Here is a 7,496-nt window from a genome sequence, read left to right as displayed (position 1 = left end):
GTATTATTGTCCATCTCTCTGGTTGCACTGAGCTTAAACATGGAATTTGCTTTCTTTGCATGGATGTTGGCCTTAATCTCTTTCTTGTTGCTGAGACACAATACCCAACACCCATGATGTAAAAGAGGAAAGGTTGATTTTGATTCATGGTTACTGGCTCCAAGACTGAATGGCGTGGCAGAGAGGCATAGCAGAGGAAAAGCTGCTTGTGTCATGCAACCAGGAAGCAGATTAAAAAGGGACAAGCTCTTGGAGGAGGAGGGTGCACTCTTCTGGTCACATGTCCAGTGGCTGGAGTCTTTTGATCAGGAGTCACCTGCAAACAGAGAGTCAGCTCCAGTGCCCAGATAACCCAGTAACCTTCCAAAAGCCCCACCTGTGAGAGCCTGAGACTTCTGGGGCACATTCTGCCTTCTCACATTTCACTCCTGCCCCCAAGAGACTCATACTACCTCTTCATGGAAATGCATTTAGTCCATCTCTGAGAGTCACCAAAGTCTTAGCAGTTCCAGCACTACTGAAAGGTCAAAGTCTAAAGCCTCCTCTGAGTCCTAAGACAAACTCTTAGTGGTGAGCCCTGTGGAAATCAAAAAGAAAGTTAAACTCTTCCAACATACCATGGCACAGGGCAAGCATTCCCACTCCAAAAGGGAGAAACAGGACACAATGGGACAAAAGCAAGACTGAAATCATGCAAAAAAAAAAAAAAAAAAAAAAAACCTTAAATTCTGTAGCTCCCTGTCCAGCACCTGTGGCAAAAATGTAAACTCCAAATGGGTGGGGCAGTCTTGTCCTTGTAGTGCTACAGGCAGATCCCTCATGGCTTCTCTCTTGGGGTGGCTTTGCTTACTTCCTGCAGCCTTCTCAGCAGATGTGCCATGTTTCTGACATCTCTAACTTCCTGGGGGTCTCCACTACATGCAGCTTCCACACTCTGCTCTGTCAGGGACAAATTGCCTGGCTTCTCAGGCCTGCTTCTGAAATCTGGGTGGAAGCCTGCCTGACTCCATGACTCTTGCATTGTGCATGCCTGTAAAACCACCACTATGTGGGTGATATTAAGTTATGCTACCAGGTCAAGCAGTAGCCAGGCCCCTTTGGATGGTGGCTAGTTAGGCCACAGAGTGCCTTGTTGACTGAGCTCCTGGAACTATGTCCTAGATGGTGCTGGATGAGTTGGGTTCCCTGAGAATCTGCTCAAAGTGAATATTTTTGCTTTTTCACCATCTATTGTGTGAAAATTGGGGTCCTGCTGATTCCCAGGATGCCCTCAAGGCATCTTTTTTATTCTCCTTCTTTCCAATCTTGTCAGCAGCCTTGCTTTCTAAAGCACCACTTTTGTAAGTGCTTCCTTTCTGTCCTCCAGCAAGCTTTTCAGATTATTCTACTTGACTTTTTGCTCCTGCTTCTCACAGTAGATCTTGCTAAAAGCAGCAAGCAATGTTCATGCTATAGCTTGAATGTTGGGTACCTTGAAATGTCCTCCAGATTAATTAGTCCACCACACTTAATCTCAAACTCTAATGAATTCTCAGGATATGGGCAAAATATAGATACAGAACAGCACACACGACCATCAGTCCAACTGCCAGTGGTGTCATTGTTCCCAATTGAAACTTTCTGAGCCTGGTCTTTACTGTCTGGAACTCTATGAGCATTCTGGTCTTTAAATCCTGATTAAGATCTCACATCAAGCTCTCTTCACAGCATCTCTAGTCAGCATCTATGAACCTTTCCAAATTCTTCCTTAAGCCACCTCCAAAGGCTTCTAAGTCACATGTTCAGGTATAGCCCTGGTAAGGATTCCACCTTTCTGGTACCCAAATCTGTCTTAGTTACTTTTTCTGTCACTGATACATAAGACTAAAATAAGGGAGAAGAGATTTAAGTTGTGGTTGCTGGCTCCAGGGTATAATGGTAAGGCAGAAGGATATAGAGGAGGAAAATCTGGTCTTGTCATGGTAGCCAGGAAGCAAAGAAAAACAGAAGAGCTTGGAAGGGGGACATGCCCTTTCCGGTCACACCTCCAGTGACTGCCTCCTCTGACCAGAGCCCACCTTCTAAGAGTAAGACAGCTACAGCACCTCCATCACCTTTCCATAGCTCCACCTATGAGCACAAGTGCTCCAACATCACTTATCAAATTGTTTTGTTTTTGTTTTAATACAATTGATTTTAATACATGTATGCATGGATGGTCTTATTGAATTCTATTGGTCTGACCCATTCCTGAGTCAATTACCACACTTAATTTTTTAAACTTTTAACCCATAAAGTTTGCCAATTCTTGTAGCAATTCTGTAGAAGTATTATTCTCTTTTTATAGATGAGAAAATTGAAGCCCAAAGGGTCAAAATGATTTGTCTACAGCCTGGCTCACCAAGTTCCCAAGACCAGAAGGGTCCACACAGGGGCTGTGGATTCCTCTGCTGGCTCAGTTTCCTTGAGGTCACTGCTTGTCCCACAGGAAATAACCAAACAGCCTGGTCCTTGAGCTTTGTCGTGAGTCCCGGAGAGGTTGTGTCCTAGCTTACATGGTGTCCCCTTATCCTGCCTCTAAGAAGACCCGCTGGGTGCTCTGGAATGCTGGGTTCAATTTCCTGTGATCTCCAGCCTCCTGAGAATAGCACTGCTGTGGTTGGCTGAGTTGCTTTTCTCTTTTTCAGACTGTATCCCCGAGACTTAGGCTGTGTTCTACTCTGGGTTCTAAAAACCTGGAGCCAAGCAGGCAACCCCTTAGCAAGTGGTCAAACTGCCTGGAGGCTCTGACTTTTCTCTCTTCTTTCCTTGTCTGTTCTGCTGTATTGAATTTCTCTCCCTTTTGCCTCATTATTCCATCTCATCCTCTTTAAAAGTGTTTATCTTGCTGTGTTGTAGAGGCAGTCTCTTTGGGAACAAGGTAACAAGGCCATCTGTGAAAAGGAATGGGAAGCATTTCCAGTAGTTTTGGGAGATACTTGGGGCCCAGTTGCTGCAAGGTAAAAGATTTCAGGGTCCTCTGGGGCCTCCAGGCTTCCCTCCCTCCTCCTTCTGATTCCCAGAGAGAACTTTCCACATGCAACTTCTGCAGCCTCTGGGCCTGAGCAGCTCAGCCCCACCCAGCCTACTCCTCCTGTCTCTGGGTTTGGTCTGTGTCCCATGGGAGCTCAATGACAGCTTCTGCTGCAGCTCTTGGGGAGCCCAAGAGCCTCTCAGATACTCAGCAACTCACAGACACCAAGATGAGGTCCACTGGCTTGGTCTCGATTCACCAGGGTGGGCTCCACCACTCCCCAATGGCCTCTGGGGGCTTCAAGATGGCCTGCGGCAGTTGAGTTGTAGACATGGTTGACCTTTCTTTAAATTACTGAGAAAGTTTGGTTTGTGGTCTCAGTCTTCAGGATTTGAAGTTCCCAGCACATCTGCTCTCAACTCAAACTGGTCATTAGTGGGATCGAGGAATGGAAGTTTGGGAAGTGTTTTCTAAGAGGCAAATGTTGGAAAGAAAAGAGGACTGGACTGTAGACTAGCAGGCCTGGGACTCAACCCAGTGTCTCTGCACACTGGCTTGTGGCTTTGAGCAAAATTCTTTCTTTTCTGAACCCTGAGAAATGGTGGCTTCCAGCCTCAGATCTGAGCAATATCTCAGTCACTCAGCACCTCACAAGGACCAGTTGAGTTTTGGGGGTACAGGAACAGACAGGCAGGAGAAGAACACTTCTCATGGGTCTTGACTGTATTCTGGAGATTTAAGACAGGCAAACCATCAAACCAATGCATGAGGCCCCTTTGGTACTGACAAGCATCAAGAAAAGAACATGGCCACCCAAGGAGAAGCAGTAGGGAGTGGGCAGTGAACAGTGATCAGGAAGGCAGTTGGCCAGGCCACTGACTCCTTGCCCTGGGGGACAACCATGGAAATGGCCAGAAGTGAGCAGATTCAGGTGCCACTGGATGTGGAGGAGCCCAGCAGAGTGTTACCTGGAAGAAGGTGTCAAAAGCACCCATCCTTGCTCAGGCCAGGTGCTGTCCTTTTGTGACCAGGCAGGCCTTCCAGAGCCAGGCTGGTGGTGCTGGAGGTCTGGAGAAGAATACAGGGATCTCTCTGGGAGGACAGGAGCATTGGCTGAGGACATCAAACTCTGCAGCAGAACTGGATTAGTAGCTGGGGAAGGGCAGCATCCTGGGCTGGCAGATGCTCAGTGCAGTGGCCATTGACAGCTGGAAGTCAGCTGTTTGTCGGCCCCTGCTGCGAAGGGACTTGTTAGGGATCTGCAGCACAGCACACAGCCACACATAGGCATCTGGAGCCACATGTGGCGTGTGTGTGTTTGTGTGTGTGTGTGTGTCTGCGTGCACGCATGCTTGCATGTGCACACCCAACGGGCATGATCATAGGACTCCTGATTTTTGAATATGCACTAACTCAGGGTGAGCATGGGGAACTGGCTTTCCAGCTCTGTGCCAGGCTTCTGCACCAACTCTCGAATTTTCTCCAAATTACAGCCCATCATGAGATGAAGGTTGCTACCTTTGCTTTGCAAAGGAGAAAGCAACATTTCAGAGGACTTCAGTTCCTTGATCAAGGTCACATTTAGCAAGCAGTAGAGCGAACATGAAATTTTTCTGATAGATCAGCCCCCAATCTGTCTACTCTCTGCCGGGGCAGAGGCCAGAGGCTTGAGGCAGTGCCTCATCCTGGAAAGAAGCTTTATTACCAGCTCACCCTGAAGTTCCCAGAGGGGAGAGACCATCAGAGTACACAGAGAGACTTCCTGTGATGTCCAATTCCAGTTGTGAGGCCATGGATCCAGCAGAGGCAGGAATGAGGCACTGGGGGGGAGGGTAGAGTCACAGTCAGTTACCCCACATCATGTGTCTCCCTCTTAGGGCCACAGTGTCCTCAGCTACAGAAGGAGGGGACAGTTCAAGTAGAAGAAAGGTGGGAAACCCCAGGACTCACCAATCCAGAGCATTGTGTGACCAAGCATAGCAGGCAAAGCACCCCCTGCCCTATCATTCATTGTCCCACTCGTGATGGAAAGATGAGGATAAAAGCAGGTTTGCCTTCCCTGGGCCCCACTGCCGTGAACAAAGCCACAGCACCATGCAGGAAGAAACGGCAACTGGAAGTCAGCCGTGCACTGTGGAGCTAGAGCAGAGGGCTCCCTCCAGCCAAGGGCTAACCACTGCCCGGGTCGTCTCATTGTGGCCATGAGGGATTACCACTCTGAAGACTTCTCAAAACAAAACACAGATCCAGATTTGAATAGAAATCCTCTGGCTTTAAGTTGTCATCGAATCCAACAAATAAAGTAAATAGGCTAATGAGCAAGGAGGCAAACAGAAGGCAAAACATATTTTGGGCTGACGGTGATCCTGGGCTGGATCAGCCCTCTCCTTGGTGGCGGAGTGCAGCAGGGTGGGGCATTATGTGTGCACCATGTGTGCACTGCCAAGAGCTGCAGTGAAGATGTGTGCGAACTCCTTGGAGGTACCAGCGCCGACAAGTCAGCAGCTTCTGGCTGCAACCAACCAGGGCAGCTGTACCAACAAAGTCTCACTGAGCATATAGGGCTGTGCACCCTCCCTGGAGACCTGAGGTGTCCCTACCATCACCACTTCCACCAGTCTAGGCAGCGTAGTCGAGTTAATGAAGGCTGACGTCCATGATTCTCGAGGACTAGGACCTGATCTAAAAGTGTTTGCTCACTGAACCTTCACAAAACCCTGGAGAACAGTCATCCTGGCCTTTCCACCCCAGCCAGGTCAGGGGACTCCCCAGGGTCAGTCACTAAGCTATATCAGTGTCATTTAGGAATTCACAGGTAAGGACTTACATTGTATCTTTAATGGAAAAGAAAGGGTCACAAAAGCTTTCTGGGTGTTTTTGAGAGAGCAAGCCACTTTCAGATTTGTTGTCTTAGGAACCCGAAGAACTGGACCTTGCTGTCCTCATTTTAGCAATGAGAAAACTGAATCCCCAGCAGTTGGATGACATAGCAGGAAGCTCACGGTGGCTAAGTTTACAGGATCAGGGATTTTAACTTCATACCGCATGGTGCAAAGGTCAGAACTCATCCCACGGGACTCAGAAGCCTCTCAGACTCAAGAAACTCCCATCCAGAAACTCCATCCCAGCATTTTGTTTTGCTTCATGGGGCTTGATGCCTGGATGATGGTGAAAAAAATCATCCTGGTTGGTCAAACTAACATTTAAAAAGTGAAATAGAGGTGGGATGATGTTGCAAGATGGCAAGCTAGGCACTCCCACCTCTTCTTTACCCACAAAAACAACAATCTAACAACTACAATGGGTGAAAATAGCTCTGGGAGAGCTCTAGAGTATGATTAGGAAGCTGCAAACCCCCTGGGGAGTGCAGAAACAGGACAGTGGCATGGAAAAATGTAGGAAACACTTGCCTGCGTCACCCCCAACTTCAGACCAGTGCAGATGAATGCCAAGTTTTTCCTTGGCCTTGACTTCTTTCCATAGAGAGGGGAAAGGCAGGCAGCTGGAATCCAGCAGCTTTCTCAACTGGGAATCCCAGCAGCCTTGCTGTTGCCATGGTGACCCACAGCCATGGCCATTAAAGATGCAGTCTTCGCCTTGGCCAGTGCCGACCCCAGCAGACAGAGCTGCCTGGCACGTACCACTCTGCCCCTCTGCAGCCAGAGCTGCTTCTGTGCCTTTCTGGGGCTGGACTGTTGGTGGCACCCACACAATGCCACTGCTCCCCCCCACTCACCCAATAGTCCAATGGCCCAGTCACCACCAGTGCCCACTACCAAACCTGGAGCTGCTGTCCACTGTCCAACAGGTGCTCCACAGATCTTGGAACAAGTGTCCATGGACATCCCTGCAGACCCCATGCCACACCCAGCCCTGAGCCTGCTCCTGATGAAAGTCTTTTCCCTTCATTACCAGCCCATAAAATTGAGAAGAGGTGACTACTCCTTTCTGCAGAGGCTCCAAAGGACACAGAACAACCAAGGAACCAGGAGCCACTGAAGGACGCAGTGCATCTCCAATAAACAAAGTACTGAAGATCTCAGATTTTCTGGCAAAAGAATTGCCTGCAAGAAACTCAGAACAAGAGAATGCAAAGAGACAAGTGAACTATGTCAGCAAAATAATGGTTGAACTAAAGTAGAAATTCAGTAAGATGTGAAAATACAAAAAAGAATCAAAAGGGAATTCTGCAGTTGAAGAATAAAATGAATAAAGTAAAAAAATTAATACAGACCATTCACAGCAGTCTCCATCAAGCAGAAGAAGAACCATCGAACTCTTATAACAAATACTTTGTAATTACCTAGTCAGAGGATGGAAGAAGAAAAGCATATATAACACAGGTTTACGGAACAACACCAAGTGAACTGGTGTACTTGTAATGAAGGTCCCAGAAGAGGATAAGGAGAAATATGAAGGAAGGTTATTAAAGAAATAGTAACAAAAAACTTCCTAAAACGTGGGATGGAAACAGACATTCAAGTTCAGGAAGGTAAAATAAAAC

This window comes from Cavia porcellus, unplaced genomic scaffold (genome assembly GCF_034190915.1).
Source record: "Cavia porcellus strain 051 isolate PalLab524CR breed Dunkin Hartley unplaced genomic scaffold, mCavPor4.1 scaffold_24, whole genome shotgun sequence".
NCBI lineage: Eukaryota > Metazoa > Chordata > Mammalia > Rodentia > Caviidae > Cavia > Cavia porcellus.
This window is presented reverse-complemented; position numbering follows the sequence as displayed.